The sequence below is a fragment of the Rhamphochromis longiceps genome, linkage group LG1 (genome assembly GCF_057381845.1).
Source record: "Rhamphochromis longiceps isolate RC_006_pf linkage group LG1, R_longiceps_female_GT1.1, whole genome shotgun sequence".
NCBI lineage: Eukaryota > Metazoa > Chordata > Actinopteri > Cichliformes > Cichlidae > Rhamphochromis > Rhamphochromis longiceps.
This window is the reverse complement of record NC_140557.1, coordinates 14,621,333-14,640,829: the sequence shown is the minus strand read 5'-3', so window position 1 is coordinate 14,640,829 and position 19,497 is coordinate 14,621,333. Positions and strand designations below refer to the sequence as shown.

Here is a 19,497-nt window from a genome sequence, read left to right as displayed (position 1 = left end):
TTGCAAAGGGAATTAAAGGCAAATGGACTTGTATTTATCGAGTGCTTTTCTACTCAATTTGAGCACTCAAAAGTGCCTTCTTACTATTTTTTCTACACCTAAGCAGATTTGACCTAAAAATCACATAATCGCACTCCAATAAATGCATAAGAGGCAACTTGATGTTCAATGTCTTGCCCAAGGTACTTCTGACATGCAGGTGGCAAGGAGCCAGGGATCAAACCAACAACCTTTTGATTAGGGCTGCTCAATTAATCGAATTTTAATCACGATTACGATCTGGGCTTTCAACGATCATTAAAAATGACTGAGCCGATTATTAGCCCCTCCTTCATTTATCCGCGACACCTTAAAGGCCGGTCCGTGAAAATATTGTCGGGCATAAACCGGTCCGTGGCGCAAAAAAGGTTGGAGACCGCTGATTAAGAGGACCCGAGGGAAGCTCGGAAAGCTAAGCAGAAGTTATTTGGAGAGGAGAGTGACTGCTGTTGGTTGAAAAGAGAGGTTAAAAAAACTTCACTGGTGTTGCACACTATTTTATATTATTTTTTTAAAGTCATTGTTAACCCTTTAAAGCCGGTCAGAGCAGCACGCTCCGTTTTGTGTAACTATTTTTAAATCCCTGTAGAACCGGAACCGTGTAAGCTAGCGCAATAATTTGTTTTGCACCGGAGGAGTTGTACTTACATCTGATGCCATCAGCTTGTCCTCGGTCACGGTTTCCTTCCACATAAAGCTTTGCAAAAATTGCATAAAAAGCGCTTGCAGGAACAAAAACATAATATTCCAGAAACACGCTTTGCCGATCTGATCAGCTGTTCGTAACACTTCCCACAGTTAAACAGACGTCAGCGCGAACTGTCACATGTCCGCCATTTCCTGCCCGAAACAGGAAGTGACGTCATTTTCGCGGAAATTGTAGTTTTTTTACTTGTAGGCCTTAAAAACCTATACTGGTCATGTTTGACTTTTCTGAATAGTTGCTGGGATGCTTAGAACTCGAATTGCACTGCTGGAAATATTTTATTTTGATGCACCTGCTGTTTTCTTTGCAAATTTGCATCATAGGATTGTTTTTTCGTTTTTCCTGCAGTATATAAAAATTGGTGTATCTCCAAAATAAAACTATGAAGACACTCAAAATAAATTTCCTGTTGTTGTAAACTATTTTTTGCAACTTTTTTGTATTTAAAGTTTTGAAGGATAAGCCTCTTAAATTTCTCCAAGTAGAAATATATGTAAAAAAAACAAAAATGATTTTCAATTTTTTTTTGTAGTTTATTGCACTTTTTTGCAATTAATGTAGTTACTATGTACTTAATGCATACATATTATTAAAATATGGGCTATTACAGTTGCATAGCAAATTGAAATGCTCCCACAAATGGCACTACAACATGTAAAAATATAATATAAGCTCTGGCGGACTTGGTTCTATAGTAGGTCTTAAAGGGTTAAATAAATATCGTCAAATAATCGAGATCTCAATTTCAGTGAAAATAATCGTGATTATCATTTTTGCCATAATCGAGCAGCCCTACTTTTGATTACCAGACAACATGCTCCGCTCCTGAGCCACAGCCACCCCAAGTACAAGTACACATGACATTAATTTTACATTACACAAAACTATTACTTTCAAGACTACTTAAAAACAAACAATACAACACTTACTGACTACATTTGAGTTATGTCCACACATATTTATGTATCATCTGTAATCCTACCAAATCTCATATATATAAAGATAATTACTTAATATTAAGCAAATAGTAAACAACTACCATGCCTCTTTAAAGATACCAACCGAATACAAGTAAAGCACAAGCATGCTCTCTCCATGGTGCTGAGCAAGGCATGCAAGGAAGCAATATTTATTTGCATAGTGCCCTTCACAGATAGAGGCCAAAAATTACTTAAATAAACGAAAAACATAGGCAATATCAGAAAGAAGAACAGAAAAACAGACAGGGAGTATGAAACCAACAAAGGAAAATGCAAAATGTTTAGTAAAAAAGGAAATGATTTCTACAATAAAAGACCAGCTACATTAAAACAACAATGGCTTTTTGTACTTGTAAAACGTAACTAAACAATATATCTTTTTTCTTTGTTTTTTCATGGATTCGTTCATAAAGAAACAAAATTTATGAAGAATTTACACTTTATAAACAACCAACATCCAAAATACTTCAACAAATACTGTGCAAACAAAAAGTGAGTGGGGTAAATAGAGCGTAGGCTCACCACATACCCGGAATTTAAACTTACTGGAGTTTAAATCAAGTCATCGAAAGTCGCTCTTTCTGTTCGTTTTTCTTTAATCCAACAGTTGCTTTCTGTTCGTTTTGTTCATCCAAGGGGTGCTAGCTAATTAGTCTCAAACAGGCACTGTGTAATGTTAGCTAAGTTATTAAGACTAGGAGTTACTAGTCGCCTTTTTCTCTCCCCTTCTTCCTCCTCACGCTTTCACATTCTGTCTTCCTGTTCTTCACCTATCACAGTAAACACTAAACACGTTTTTGCATTGGTGTTTTTCACCTAGCTTCTCTTTAGCCGACTAACTGTGAAAAACTTCTCCCAATAAGCTGAAGGGGCGCTGTTTCGCTAATTTGGAGAAATTCTATGTGAAAAGCATCAGAAATTCACAGCCTAACAATACAAAAAGATTTATTTTTAAGGTGACGTTACCACAGAAGAATAAATAATTGGCATATGAGAAGTTTCTGGTTAAGTATAAGCACATATTTTATTCCTCTATTTACCTCAAACATGATTAATTTATGTATATAGGACATAAAAATTAACAGCAGACCACCATTGCACATAGTGTCCCCTTAATTATTGATACATATTTTCTCATAGTTTGTTTAATCATTAGTCTAAGTCTAACCTTTGCTTTTAAATGTTTGCTTCAAAAATCAAGACTGACAACAACATAGAAGTCCTCAAATTACATTTTTGACTGTTTTTTCTTTGTATATGTGCTACACCTTTTGCCCTCTCTGAAGAAAGGTGTGTGAATGTCCAACACTGAGCTTGTTGATACAATTCATCCTCCTGAAATTGTCAGTATGGAGCATGGGCTATGATGTTTTTCAGCTGACATGTTTTCTGGGCTTATAAACAGCATTTTTGTCTTTAAACTGCCTTGCAGAAAAACATGTAAGCCATCCCACAAGCTAGCTGGACTGACTTTTTTTTTGCCAGAGGAAAAATGTAAATGAGAAATTTGGGTTTTAGCTGCCAGAAGGCACAAGGCACAGGGCTTTTTTCCCCAGACTGTTTGCTGCTTTAAAAAGACAGTAGGCCAAGGACAAACTCACCAGAGGATTACTAGCTGTAGAAAGCAAAACAAAACATGTGACTGAGTGGGACAAGGAAAAACCTAGACTCAGTTTATGCACTTATAATTTGGAAGGATGTTTTAGCAGGAAGAAAGAGGTCTATGCTTTGCTGCTTTGCTGCTTGCTAAATTACGCCAGTTTGGGTCACTACATAAAGAATAAACTGGAAGGATTCTGGACACAAAGCTGTTTTCTTGTGTTGCTACATTTTTGCACTTTTAACGCATTTGCTTTTTTTCTGCAGTGGCAAAAGTAAATTTCTTCTGCTTTCTGTAAAGTTCAAAGAAGCATTTTAGTATGAAGTAAAAGGGATTTAGAGTAGAGAGGAGATGTGAGAAAAGAGGGAGGTATGTACGCTGTTTTCTGTTTTTGTGTTCTATATACTGAGATGGGAAAAAGTTATGAATATGCATAAAGCAAAGGAGTACACGCAGGTGACATGCTTGACTTGGGTTGCTGCTGTGAACAACTGCTCTAGACTAATGTTTTCTCCATCGCTCCTTTTCTCAGGAACAAGGGAATGAGGGAGAGAAGAACAGTACTCTCATGGGAACACTTTTTTTACCCTGTGGATAAAAAACTAACACACTAATGATGGAGCCACACAAACTTACAAAGCTACTGTAGCTCATCCTCAAGGAGCAAATATATACCCCCAACTACACATGAATACAATTCACAATCAACCTCAAAAATGATGAAAACTGTTTTTTTCTTTTCAAAGTATAATTCAGGGAAATGTTTAGCATATTTTACAATCTTTCCAAGTCATTTAGAGTTTGTTGTTAGCTTGCTGCAAAATATAGCGTATAAGAATATAATATTGTTATCCTTATAATTAACAACACAACCTAGATTTTGGGACAAATATATTTTTAAAGCACTAAGTCAGAAAAATGACTTTTTAAAATGATAAAGTGTTCATTCAATTCATCTTTTTGACCATTTACCACAATAAGAAGAGTTATACAAAACCATTCATTAAGCAATGCATCTGCTGAAAATCAAGATGATGGCATAAAAAAACAAAAACCTTTTAGCCCATCAGTAAAAAAGTAAGTGCAGAAGTATATGGATTCAGACTTCTGAATAAAAACAAGGAGCGATAGGGAGCAAAGCATCTTAGTTTTAGAGTGCAATGTCCAGAGAAATACATATCAACACATCATCGTGTAGCTATAGACAGTGTGACAGCGTAAAAAAAACTTGACAATTTCAATTTGAAAATACCAAAGTTACATTTTAGCAGCAACTTTTTAAACAGGCAGACAACAGGAGGAACAATGAGGAAACGATGATAGTGGCTGAAAAGAAGCAAAGGAAAACAGAACAGGAGGTGGTACAGAGGGGATTTAGGGAGAGGGATACAGACAAAGGGGTGAGGGAAGATGAGGCAGGTGAGCGGGGTCAGACAGTGGGAGGAAGCTAATGTCTTTATTTCATGGTGAGATGGGACCTTGCATTTACCCCTGAGGTCAGTGGTCATGGAAAGGGTCACTGGGGGTGCTGTGAGGGGATATCTCAATACAGAAGAAGAGAGAGGGAATATCTATACAAGAAAAAAGTGGAGTGAACACAAGCAAGAGTCAGAGTAATGGGAGAAAGAGAGGAAATAAGGAAAAAAAGAAGGAGGCCTAGTTTCAGTCAGGAGGGGAATGTGCAAAGGTGGAAAGGTTGAGAGAGGTTGAGGAGGTGAGAATACTCAAGGGAGCGAGGAGGGACACACACACACACACAAAAAAAACACTTCAACTGCAGACATTAAATATTGTAGATTGCGAGTATAACCACAAAATTGTGTTTTGGTGTAGTGTGAGGTATTGAAAATTGAATACATATATTACAATACAATATTACATATTGAATACATATATTAGTATTGTATATTCTCCTGTACAGATATAAATAGTGGTACTATTTATATCTGAATGCGTCTCTCCTTCTCTCCCAAGGACCCACCGACACAGCTGACAGATAAATACAAACAGAGTGAATGTATGAGTCTTTCTCTAGAGTGTTGTTAACAGTTATCCTCTTGAACCGCTTCACTTACTGCCTTTTATTGATATAAATCACATGTGTCAAATACCATGCAATGAATTTTCTAGTCTAGTCCTATTTATTCCAACATGTAGCTGCATTACCAACAATCATATGGATTAACTTTGACAAACATATTAAGATAAAACAGTTATTGAATCACTCTCCGTGTTGTTCCTCAAGGGTATTGTTAGTGCATTTACTTTTATTGCTCCACTCAACTTGGCACTTTCTAACAATAATATGAGCATCAGTTAAATAATATATGAACTGAATGTGTGTGTGCGGATGTGTGTTTGTGTGTGTGTGCTCTTGTTTGATTGGATCGCCTTGTTCAATCTGTGTTTAATGCTGACAATAGTGTCTTCCAGCTAATTAATGGCAGCTTTGAAACTAGGACTCACCACCATAAATCTAGCTCACACACAGAAACACGCACACACGTGCACATGCATACACACACATGCACAGAAGTGGAGACACTGCAGAGGCATGTGGGTGAACGCAAAATAATTTTTTACAAATAGAGCGCATCTAGAGGCAGACACTTTTCTTTGGTTTCAGTTCTTGAGGGGAACATTTGTATCCGAGAAGATCTCCCACTGACACACATAGAAGTATTGCATGTAAGCTAAGCACACACACAAACAAAAGACCTGGCTTTAAAAAAAACCTGGAAAAAGTATCAAGCAAATTGACATTGCAGTTTTTGTATTGTACATTAGGGAGTGCCTATAACTGTAAAACATCATACAGAGATTAAAAGGATGCAGGTGATAGTGTCCCATTAAGAAAAATATAAATATTTCAGGATAATGCAGCTTGAAATTTTACTTAGCAAGGTGTCCTAACTTGAAGTCACTGGACTTAAAATGACTTGAATGAATGACTTCTCAAAAGATCATGTTTTAAAGAACCATAAGTATCACATTAGCAGACATATAATATTGTTTGAGAGTTAAAACTTTACAGACTCTTTAGAGTGGTATGAAATCATGATGGAGACATGGATTCTGATATTGTGATTAGATTGTGATCATAATCAATTTTAAAGCCCATTTAGATTAAAAAGGCTTCACATAAATACTTAAATCAAAAATAAATGTGAATTTCTATTGAGGAGTCATTTAGTCCACTTCATAAACCAATCAATCAAAAGAAAAATGTATCCTGTAAATGATATAAACAGATTACTTTGTGGTCGATGCACTTTTCAAAAATGGCAGCTCCAAAGCTGAACATTTTGTATTTCTGTAAATTTACATAAAGAAGATTCATAAAGAATTAAGAGCAACAAAATATATCACACTACCACGCTGAACAGACAATAGATATATCATCAAGGAGCTACTAAAACGCATGCCAAAGTATATAACTACTTACATACAGATGGCTTGTCTGAGAATGACAAACATCTGTTGACAACTATTGTCTATTTCAGCTAGATGAATTGCACATATAAACACAAGGATGTATTAATTTAGTTTAATTTAATTTAAGTGGTAAATTATAACTTCAAAATTCCAACATGTTGTCTTTATACTAGCATTGAAACTAAAATAACTTTGATAGCTTTAGCTATTGTTGTTCATATGTAAAATGAAAAAAGCACTCAGTGAAATTTCACTGAAACACTTTTCAGATTTAATTCAGATTTCATTCACACTGAATGCATGACATCATACTAAATCAATATTAACCAACCAACTAAATATCAGTTTTATTTTTAATAAAGTCAAGGGTCCTACATGTAGATATAGGTATTATAAATCTAGCAGCAGATTTGCCTCTGAAAATGCTATAAGACATAATTTACTCTGCACACACATTAATTTTGCCCTATGATTTTTTACTTTTTGGCATTAACTATAGTGGCAGGGTGTGATCCTTAACGCTAAAAAATAACTACACACAGTCTCAGTATACTTTTAGACTCTGTATTGCTGTCCAGTTTTATCTCTGCCCCTGTTACCTCTGTATGAGTGTGATACAGCAGGTTAAAAATATCCCTTTACCTCTCAAAGACTGGCTACCGACTATTGGCCTATGTCCTTGAATTCACCCATGTCTTGCATTTGGAAAAACAGGACTGCACGTGGTCTGTGCCCACCAAAACTTCACATTTGCACAAAATAGTAACCATTTTGGCTAAGGGATTAAACCAGTTTTAAATTACTTCAAGATGTTCCTCTAACAGCCATTTCTGACTTTATGCTTGCTTTTATTGTAACACGCTCAACACTTGATTTGAATTATTCTCGTACGTTTTAGTGGCTGTTTCTGAACTACAATTAAAAATTCTTGAACTATTACTTCCTAAACAGGGTCTTAGTGACAACGTTCCTTTTTTCTTCTACTTTTTTTTTCAGTTTTAAAACTTTCGCTCTTCAAACATATGTGCTGCTTTCACAAATCACTGATAGTGACTTCATATTATACTACAGTGTATGACCCAGTGATTCAGCAGATTATCATGCAGGTTTTAAACATCTGACATGCCATACTGCATTTTAGCTTGATTGCGGAGTTTTCCTTCTTCTGAAAGTGTCATCTGTATCACAGAGTGACTCAGCAGGCTATAAATACAGCTCTGGTCTGAATTTCCTTCAGACCCATATTTCTATTTTGTTCTGAAGTTATTCTTGTTCTTGGTCTTAGTATTGGACATCTGTATGACAGAATGTGATTCAGTCAGCTATAAATATGAATGGCCTTTCTGCTCGGCCAGCCACACGGATTAGCAGCTCTTCCTGCTTTTCCACTGGGCTCAAAACACACTGCAGCAAGCTCTTGCACTCTCTCACTCTCTCTTTCTCTCACTTTTACACACACACACACACACACACACACACACACACACACACACACACACACACACACACACACACACACACACACACACACACACACACACACACATTCGCTCACTACAACCTGCGCATACATACACACTGGAAGAGAGGTGATGCTGAGTGTGAGAATGTTGAGATGCAGCTGCCACTGGCCTGTTCTGAGCATACTAAAAATGATAGTGAGTTAGTATATCTGTTTTTTCTTACTTGTTTTTCTTTTCACATATTTAGATTTACACACATACCCTCTGTATGTGTGTTTGTGTGTCTGTGTGTAGATGGTTCAACTGTCCTCCATGACCATAACAGCCATAGCAAGTAATGTATGAATATGAAACTTCAGCTCTGTAATAACAGGTGGTCCTTGGGGAGAGAATTGCAATGGCTGCCTCTGTTCTAAGATGGTCTTGATTATCAGTGGTTGTGATCTGGTGTATCATTTGGCTTCAGTTTGGCTGGACAGGGGAGAACAGATAGTCTTGGGGAACATAGGAAGGTCAGAATTATTCATTTTACTTCAAAGAGAGCAACATCAGGAACTTTCTACATATTATTGGGTAGTTAAGGCTTACAACACACTGAAAACAGATGTAATGGCTTTGATTATGCAGATTATAGCAGAAATCTGTGAGTGTGTCATCAGATTGATTTTGACTCTTTGCTTTCGTGTTTTACGATATAACAGTCGGAAAATTTAACTAGTCCTTGTGGTTGAAAACCGATATCCATGCTTCTCCATATCAGCACCCAAAGCTTCTAAGGAGTGAAATTTATCTACACACAGACTCTGCAACAGCTCTATTTACTAAAACAGCTGTGTGCATTGTGTAAAAGTTTATGGAAATAGGCCTGGTTCTTGTTTGCATTAAATATTAAACCACACATTGTGTAGATTAAATAGAAAAGAACCTTGATCGTGAAATATCATTTAGTGCAGCTAAAATGGCAAATATATCTATGATTACGTTAAAGAAAAGTATATATTATCAGGACACCGTAAATTCTATTCTGCTGATATTTTCTGTTGTACATGCTCATAGGATGATCTGATTGGTGGGGTCTGGTTTCAATGAAAATACTAAGGCTGGTAAATGATCCTGAGTCCAGGAGGAAATTAACAAGTGGCTACCAATGCCTTGGATTACATGCTACTATACTTACACACCAAGACTTTCACACACCTGACAGCTACTTTGGTCTCTGTGACGAAGGGATTCTGATTGAATTAAGACAGTAAGATCTTATTATCCACAGACTGAATATGTCAGTACATTTGTCTTTGCTGGAGTTATTAATAGTACCCAAGAGGCAACCAGACACCGAAGCATGGGTTGACAAACAGACCCTTGAGCTATTAATAAAAGAGGATGGAAAAACTATAGTCAACCAGCAGACTTAGTAAGAGAGAGAAGATAAGTCTGACACACATACTGACGCCTCAAGAACAAGGTGGGAAAAGTGTGCCATTTGAATCCTTATTATTTTGACTGAAGTTCATTGAGAAAAAGAAATCGCAATAATTACACAAAAAGGATGAAAAATGACAGGTTATGACAAGTTATTGATCGCAAATTAAAAATCATCTTGGTCTCAGGGTTGTTGTTTTCCTGTCCACCTGTTTTGTCTCTAATCCAGATGTGTGGTATGGGCAGACTGGAAACAGAGCACCTTTCTTTTGTCAAAACTTCTTCGTGTCAGATCTTTCTTTGAAAATCTCTTTACATTGATATTAGGTAAAAAGCTAAAGTAATAGATGACAAAATCTGTCGTGATGCTAAGGCTCAAGATGCTTGATGTGAGGTTGTGCTGTATGTGAAATTAAGCATAGGTTTACTGTAAGTGGATTTGAGCTTGGCTATAGGTGGTTATGGAAAATATTCTCTCACAAGGGGCTGCAACTGTTTTTCCCAGTAGACATAAGATCATGTGCGACCCTTATCACTTTCAAACCGACAGCTTAAACTAGGGCAGGCTTCACATACAGATATAGAAAAATACACAGACAGACACGCGCACACACACACACCTGAACATGAAGGGCTGAATGCTTTGCTGTTTGAATTAAACAGCAGGTGACCAGATGAGTATGGAGAAAAAGAAGAAGGAAAGGACCACTACCGAACTTAAGAATTAAGAGTCCCATCCCTTTCTCCCACTTTTCCCATCAGATTACCATTGGCCATCTATGACCTTTGACCTGTGCGCTTTTTACCTGCATTAGCTGCATCTTGTGCTCAGTCATAACCAGTGAAAAAGCAACTTTGTAATGGCTACCTTGAAATAATTACATGCTAATACTGGCTGGATTTACATTCAAAACAGTTCTGAGTAAATATTGAAACCCTCGGTGTTTCATACTATCTAATCAGGGGTTGGATATTAAGGAATATCATCTGCTTAACATTAATGCATGAATGCACCTTATTGTGCCTCAAAACTAAGCTATTAAATAACATGTTTTTGTTGTTAATTGTCTTAGTTTGTCACATAATACTGACAAGACTCATGCAGGGTCTCCTTACCTTTATAGATTACTGTAAGAAATTAGATCTCCCTTGTCTAATTCAAGCAAAAACTAAAACAAAAGAAAAGCAAACAACAACAAAACTTCAGCAGATGCCCATTACATGGCTGGTCATGTTCCCTGGATGGCTGCATAGTTAGTCTATGGGATACACACCCTAGCAATTTCTACTGGGCAAGGCATGGCTGTTCTTTCAGAGCATAAAGGCTTTCATTTGCTGGATATTTTTACATTTTTATGCTGCATAGTCCAGCTCTCGAGAATAAAAGTATTCAGTAGGCAGCACAAAGGCCGAGTGAAACAAAAAGAGAGTGAGCAAAAAGGAGAATGAGAAAGAGAGATAGGGAATGTCAGCGCAGGAGAAAAAGGAGAAGTGAGCTAAAATTTAAGGGATATTTTGCTGCTCATGATTTGCTTGATTTAACACTTTGCAATGCTGAAATTAATCCAGTATGGAAAGAAGAGTGGAGGATTTGTGCTCTGGATGTCTTTACAAAAGACTGATCAGAAATACTATGCAGACTATATTATATCCCTGAATTATTTTTAACTTCATGTTTTGCTTAGTCAGCTCAGTTATGTTTGCTCTGATGATGTTACTCAACAGCGGCTAAAGAGCTGTAAATAGGTTTAGCAATTAAACCAATGCCTCAGAAAGCATTGGTATCATAATAAAATACTCAAAAATGTATACCAAGCTTCTGACAAAAAGGCATAAGACACAAGGTAATGTCTATTTGCACTAATTCTCCGAGTAACACCAGGCAATGTCCTATCTTTGGTAATTCCATGAATACAGCGCTGAGGGGCAAAACATGCTGTCCTCCTGCTAATGAAGCTTTCAGCCCTGCGCCACAACCACACAATGACAGCTGGCAGGGGAGGGGCAGGAACTACATGCCATGAAATAAGAGGGGGTAAAAATTGATTAGCAATTTTCATTTGCGCTAAGCTAAACAAAAGAAGGCTGCTGCTCTATTCTGCATATCATCATGGGGTGGGAGAGGAGGAGGGTGGGCAATGTTGACGGTGTTGGGCTGGGGTGGGAAGTGATCTTTCAGAGCTCAAGGCATCTATTGTTTAGTTAGAGAGGATGTGGTTGTGTGTATGTGTGTGTGTGTGTGGGGGGGGGGGGGGAGCAAAGAGGGACTAGGATGGAAAGATGAGGGAACTGAGGATGAGAAAAGAGTGAAGAAAGGGGGAGGAGGAAGGTGTTCAGGGCAGTGGAAAAGCAAAAGGGTTAAAGTAAAGGATGGGGGACAGGGAAGCAAGCAGGGAGTGCAGAAGAAAGAAATAGGGATGGGAGAACTGGGAAAGACAGGGAATGAAACAGAAGGACACATTGATGAAAGACATGAAAGAGTGGGTGAAAAAGATTGGGATTAGGGATGAAAAAGAATGACATATAGGGAGCTTGAAGAGTGGAATACTGAAGGGTTTGATAAATTAAGTGTAAAGAGGAGAAAGTAATAGGGTGGGCTTTGTCTGGCAAGACAGAGGCAAGGAACACATATAAGAGAATAGGGAGAGTGTTGTCCAAGAGTTCATGACTAATTCTGAAAATTAAAGCTGGACCTGGACGGTGCCACAATGCTTTTTAAAAGACAAAAGCAAAGTGGCTGGGTGAAAAAAAAATGACACCACCATCACTTTTAAAGTTATTAAAGCCATTGAATATATTGAATATAGAGGCTCTAAGAATAGAGAAATTTGCCAACCCAGAAGAAAAAAAAATGCAGTACGCGTGCAGTACTGTGGCCAAGCTATGTTGTTGTATGGGCAGTTTTCTTGAAGGGCTTTTTGGCATGACCGGGATGCATGATGGCTTATTAACAGTGACACTAGTGTGCTTTAAGCGCGTGCCCACCCACGCACCCACCCACACCCACGCACCCACACACACACACACACACACACACACACACACACACACACACACACACACACACACACACACACACACACACACACACACACTAATAAATGCAAAAAAGGCGAGAAAATAGCAGCTGGTAAGTGAGTGAAAGCAGAAAAAAAATCAACAACTTTTAACCAAAACACTGTACACAACTCTAAATTTAATTTTCTGCAAGATTAAGCACAATAATGACTAGCTTTATAAAAACCCATAACTAATGGCTTCCAATGAGCCAATCTATAGGCATTGATCTGCTCAGTATCTCATAGACTCACAGTGCAAAGCCTATAAATGAAGGAGGGAAGAGGGAGAAGGCAAGAGACAAGAAAAAGGGTAGAAGAAAAAGCGTGGAAGAGGAAAGAAAATGAGAAATGGGTGATGGGAGAGAGACAGGTGCAGAGAAAAGGGGAGGGTAATGACTGAAGTGAGATGAGGAAAGTAAAGGCAAAAAGATAGAGTGCAAAAGAAAAATGGGAAATAAAAACAAAGAGTGACTCAGTATAGCTGTAATATTATATTAATATTAATATTATATTTTCTTTTTTCTTTCCAGTGAGTGTATTATACTTCAGTTGTTTTCCAGCGTTTGCCAAAAAACAATATCACTGTTTTCTGAAACACTGTACTGATGAAGCCTGGACTGTGAATACAAACCACATAGCAATACTTTTACAAATGAATTTCGGTTAACTAGTGCCAAACTTTATTCTTTACAGTTGTATATAGCCCGATTTAAAAAAACAACAAAAAAAATTTTAATATAGTGCTTTTAATTCTGGATTGAACTATAGCACATGAAATTGTTAAAATATGTGCACTAATCCTGAAATAAAAAGTAATATTTTTGCTCGCATACAACATAAAGACAATCAATAGCAACCCAGGAGTTCAAACAAACTACAATAAAAATCATCATTATATACTTTTAAAGGTTTTTAGAGCAATTAGCTGTCTAGTGGTTTTCTACATTGTTAATCCTACACTTGACAGCTTTTTAAAGGCTCACTGACTAAGATCTAAAGGTGGTGGCATGTGAGGAGGATAGAGTGAAATAAAACAATCCTCTGCTGAAAATGCACAGAAGCTTAAATCCGAAGAGGGCGCCTTGCGTTAATCCCCATGGATTAGGCTTCTAAATACTTCTATTCAAGCCAATTAATTCATGCATATATCTGTCTCCGGCTCTTTTCATGTCATTTAAGATGATGGAGGGCAACTTCCTGGGAAATCAGGAGAATGTTGAATATGTATCTACATTAATGCATACAGGCTCTCTCTTCAGAATCGTGTGGCAACAAACTATACATCCTTAGGTGGTGCACATGCACATGGGCATATGCTACAACGCAGAGGTATACATTAAGATTTTAATGGGGGAATGATAGTGGGAGGGTGAGGATTGAGAGGGGCCTCCAAAAGTTGACTGACGTACTCTGACAGCTGAATACTAATCATGAGATCAACCTCTGTCTAAATCTACAGGATCTCAGTGGGACTTCTGGCTGGGAGAAGCATAGAAAGGATTAACAGTAAATACAGAAGGCTTACAAAGAACAGAGAGACACCAGTGGACAGACTCAACAACTTGAAACAAAAGGCTGAGAGGAAGAAGTAACTAAAGATGCAGAAGTTGACCACTGAGAATTGAATGATGTTCCTAAAAATATTTCTCTATCTATATTACTGTGAAGAAGGTGGCAGAAAGGAAACAAACAAAACAACAGAAAAAAAAGACAATCGTCAAAAATAGAGTGCAGAGGTTTACGCAGGTGAGATCAATCAGGGAACCAGGAAAGAGACGTGAAGTAGAACTAACAGAGGGCATGAAAGAAAACTAATCTTCAAAGTAATTGAGATACCCCAAATGACGAATCACACTAACCATGAAAGCAGAAATGAGGGAACACTGAGGGAACTAAAACAACTGTAAATAATAAAAATCAAGACATGAGCCAAAACAGGATTACAAAGCTGAAACTCATCACTAGAGTAGCCATAGAGTAGAAACAGGAACCACAGACTCAGTGTTACAAACTAACTGGAACTAACTGGAATAATAAAGAAATCCAACAAGAATCAGGAACTCAACCCAACAAACACAAGAAAAATAGGGAAACCAAACTGAAAACAATGAATATTAAACATGAACACAGAAGCCGGAAAACAATTAAAAAAACAGGGATCACAATAAACACCAACAAATTGTTTTGTTTACACTTGAATTCATTTCCTGTTTGCACTGATGTCACTAATGATTTGGTTTCCCAATGACATCATGAAGGCCTGAAGTGGAGTGCAGCCTTTAGTGTTTGAGACGTCTCAAGTCTCTGGTGTTTGTGTGCATGATTTTCTGGTTTTGGGACTCCGTTGTGTGTACATGTGTGTGTACACATATAAGCAGGCTGGAAGGCAGCAACCGCTGCATAGAGTATTAATAGGACCTCATATCACCCAGGAAGGCTTCCAGATAAATAGAAGCTCACATCAGGCTTCAGTCTATGATCAGATTACAACTCCTGAGCTATATCCACATTTTGATGACTGGTATATAAAAGTCTGCTTGGAAAAACGTTATGGTAGTAGCAAAAGACTGACAGAAAAGAAAACATTAGCAAACATAGTAAAGATGTCACGTAATTAAAGCAATTGTATCTACATTTTTTTTTATTTTACGAAGACTACACAACACTGACACTGGTGACGTGCAGCATAGTTAAACAGAAGACTTAGCAAATCCACAAAACTTTACATAACAAATCAAATGGGCACAAACATGACAAATTGTTGAATATATTACCACTGATGGTAATTGCTATAAACTTCTTGACCAGTTTTCGATCCTAAACCACAACTTACTGATTATGGGGCCACATGTTATGAGCAACTGGTCTGAGTATATGGCTGTACCCAGAGTTATAGCCCTGACTTAACGATTTATCAGTAAATGTGTAAATGCCTGTTAAATTTACCAAACTTACCATTGGAAGTTAACTTTACAATGATGGGTATACCACTTAATATGAATCTTCATAGGTATTAAATGCACCTAGTCATTTCTTGGCTCAAGGAAACAATAACAAAGACTGCTTGATGAGGAAATGCTTATATTTGTATCATGTATAAGCTTCAACATCCCAAACATTAAAGCTTGTAAGTGCAAGCTGTACCTATCTTGGCGATATAATTAGTATATAATTAGTCTTTAACTTTGAGTTTATAGCACTGATCCTCTTACCTGATATTCTTCAACTTAGGTAACTGCTGTAAGGTGTGCTCAGTCCGCGGATACTGTAATAAAGTAAAAAAAAAAATTATATTCTGCCGCTGCTTTGTTAGAATTACATAGGATTAAGTAACACATTGCAGAAGATAGTACCAAGGAGACTAGCAGCGTTTCACAAGGTCTGTAAATTTAAAGACATTTAAAAAAATGCTGATATGAATGTAAAATGTCATTCACTCGATCGTTAAACTTTGCATTTCTCCAAGTGCTAAGCTCTGTCTCTCCTTTTCCTCCAATTCTCTTGTCTTTTAACAGTCACTCTGACTCTCTGTCACTATGATCTGACATCAGTCCGTCTGATTGGTCGACCCAACTCGTGCACTAACCAGTGACATGCTTTAATTATTGAGCGGCTGACCTCAATTGGTTGGCTGGAACAGCTTAAAACACATTTCTCCACACACAAACACTGCATGCACATACATGCACACACTTTTACACACTATGATCACACACTCACAAACTCAGTACATTCTGCACACTTACAGGCTCACCCTGGGGATAGTTTCTAAAGTCTAAATATATACTGTGGACACCATCAACACTGCCTGTTACTTCTCTTAGTTCATTCATGCTAAAAGCACATTAGTTATGATAAGAAGCATGCCGCATTAACATGTGTTTATACCAAATATATGATTCTAAAATATACCTAAAAATGGGAAATAAATACAGCTGAGATATTACCCAAGAGTTGCTTTCAGAACAAGCTACGTTGTAGTACTTTTTATGTTATTAACCTATTTACAGACACTTTAAAAATCTTGAAATACAGATAACTGTGAACAGCGTTGTAACACTACTGTTACTCTTTAAGACAACAACATCATAATCCACTGAAGTACTCTACATGGTCATCCCATTTTTACATTTTTAAAAATATATTTTATGATAAAAAAACTGGAGCAGAATAAAATTAGAAGAAACACCCACCAAAAATGGATGTAGTAATGCTAATTAAGTTATTTAATCTTTTATTTTATTTTCATTAAAAAGAGACAATTTAAATTAAGTTTAGGATTCTTTTTAAATTCAAAAATGAACATGTGCAGTATAAAATTTATGACACAACACAGATGTTGACTGGAAACATGAATCCTGATATATCTTTCATAACTGGTGCAGCGAGAAAGAGAAATGAGACACATCTTTAGGTATGACATGTATGCACTTACTATGCTATAATTTAATATCCAAATATATCTTTGAGAGTATGATCAGTGGTAACATCCTGCAAATGATCAAACACAGGTGATACTGGATAGCCACATTGCTTCATGAGACATGATGCAACCAGTGCATTTTTAGATTAGGGTGTAATGGTATCCTACCTTTAGTATTAAATATAGTCCCTCTGGTTCCACTTCATTTCAAATGTGAGAGGGTGAGGGTGTTTTATCTTTCTGCCAGCATTACAACGTCAAGTGTTTGGCACTCAAAGCAGTAAAGTGGCACACGTCTTCAGTAATGGCATTCATCTCAAGAATGCCTTCAGAAACATAAGTGACATGTTGTCTCTCATTATATTTTGATGAGTGTAACCCAGCTGGGCTCTACGGCATGCTGTGTGGCTTGTGGTCTATGATTAGTTGCAAATAGTTCAATGGGTCACACCACTTGGCTCTGTTCCCAAGACCTCACAAGGTTCGGACACACAACCCCCCAAACCACATGGCCACATTTCGAGCGCAGAAACTGAATTCGAATTAGATGAGCAGGTACATGAGATTTATCTTTAGATTTGCAAGCCAGTGGTAAATGTAATGTCTGTAAATTAAGTCTTCAGGATGCCGATTGGTGTATAGAAGTGCTATTGTGATTGCCCTTGCTACAACAGGAAAATAATAGTTTAAGTTTGCTCTGAACAGGAGTCCAGTAAAAGTTTGGGGTTTTTTTTGGACATTTTAACTTTATTTGTATACAGCAGAGACAGACAAGAAATGGAAAGATTAGCAGGGGAATGGCATGCAACACCTGTCCAGGAAGCTGGGATTTGAAGCACGTATTCAGCTATAAGGTTATTTTATGCCAAGGTTTTTTTCTGAAGTTACAGGTGGTTCCAAAACTATTCCAACGATCACTACTGTGAGAAAGGGCATGTTTATTTTACTGTTATACCTGTGAAATTTCAGCTGTTTAATCTGGACAGTTTTGAAATGAAAATAGACAACTAACCAGAACAGACACGCATGTGCATGCTAGACAAACGATACCCACTGACATCACTCACACACACAAACAAATGAACACAGTCAAACAGAGCTCTCAACATGGAGCTTCATGCATGCATGCGTGCGTCTCTGAAGTTTGGCAGTGTGTTTCTTTAGTCCATACGGCGTTTTGTATTTGCCATAATCCCCTGTCAGCAACACTTAGGCAGGCAGACAATAGCAGAGAAGATCGGCAGCCAAACCCCCTTCACTCTGAGCTTGGCAGGTCAGTGTGCAAGCAGCAGGTTACACACACACACAAACACGCACACACACACACACACACACTCACAAACACACACATACGTACACTAACTCTCACAAGCAGTACTGTACTGTACATATCCATGAAGCATACACACACTTAGATACACACACTGCAAACACACATGTCCTGCTGAGATGCACGTTACTCACACCTTCTCGCGGCTCTCTTCAAAGAGTTGTGGTGCAGTTCTCAAGGACACGGCTGTCTGAGATCCTCTCTCTTTCTCTCTCTCTTCTTATCCTTGCATACTCTCTCTGTCTCTCTCGCACTCTCTCATTTGCTTCACGGCTGCAGGACGCAGGACAACAGATGCAAGTGTGTCGCTGCCTCTCTCTTCTCTTTATTCATTCCTTTTCCCTCTCTCCCTTTCTCTCCCCTTTCCTCTCTTGGTCTGCAGCTAAGAGGCAGAGCACATTCTCTAAGCCATGAAGCAGAGCTTCTCTCTTTTTTTTTTCAAGTGCCGGGTAGTATGAGAACGAGGAAGTGAGAGAAAGAAGAAGGGAGGGAGGAAGGGGAGGAAGGAATCAACTGACCAAACTGATGTGCCACTCCAGGACACTAGTGTTCTGCAGCCAGCCAGAATGCTGCTGCGGGAAAAAGCAAACAGTTTTACTGTAAGGTATCAGCCTTACAGTAAGGCTGTAGCAGAAGCAGTGGAAACTTCCCATATGTTCCAGCTTTGCAAAAAATGGAAAGGAACAAAAACATTTAGAAGAAATGATGGATTAATGAAATAAATAATAAAAAATTATTTTAAAAAAAGGGCAAATAATTAAACAAACAAGCAAACAAACAGGAAACAACAGAACAACCTGATGAAAAACACTGAATTTAAGCATATATGGATAAAAGGAAAATGTTGAAAAAAGAGGAAAAGAAAATAGAAGAGAAGAGAAATGTCTCGACAAGAGGAGAAGAGAGAAGTGGAAAAAGGAAGTCTAAGTATTCCCTAAAGCCTCGCTGTCTCTTCTGAAAAATGGTCCCTGCAGGCCAGATCCAAAAAGAGGGAACACAAACAAACAGAGAGAGCAGAAACAAACATCTATTTATGGAGG

At 37.7% G+C, this 19,497-nt stretch overlaps 1 protein-coding gene across 3 annotated transcripts in view; it reads right to left on the bottom strand.

The window, feature by feature from the left end:
- Positions 1 to 18,814, bottom strand: part of esrrga (estrogen-related receptor gamma a) — a 171,466-nt gene extending 152,652 nt beyond the window's left edge. The window contains exons 1-2 of one of the 3 annotated variants that reach the window (XM_085394889.1): positions 18,592 to 18,814; positions 15,917 to 15,969 (exon numbers count right to left, since the gene is read on the bottom strand). The gene's annotated coding sequence lies outside the window, so the exon portion shown is untranslated. Of the gene's footprint in view, positions 1 to 15,916; positions 15,970 to 16,057; positions 16,196 to 18,591 lie in introns of those variants that run through there. The other 2 variants (XM_085394968.1, XM_085395053.1) reach the window with 2 other exon arrangements.
- Between the last annotated feature and the right edge of the window lie 683 nt (positions 18,815 to 19,497).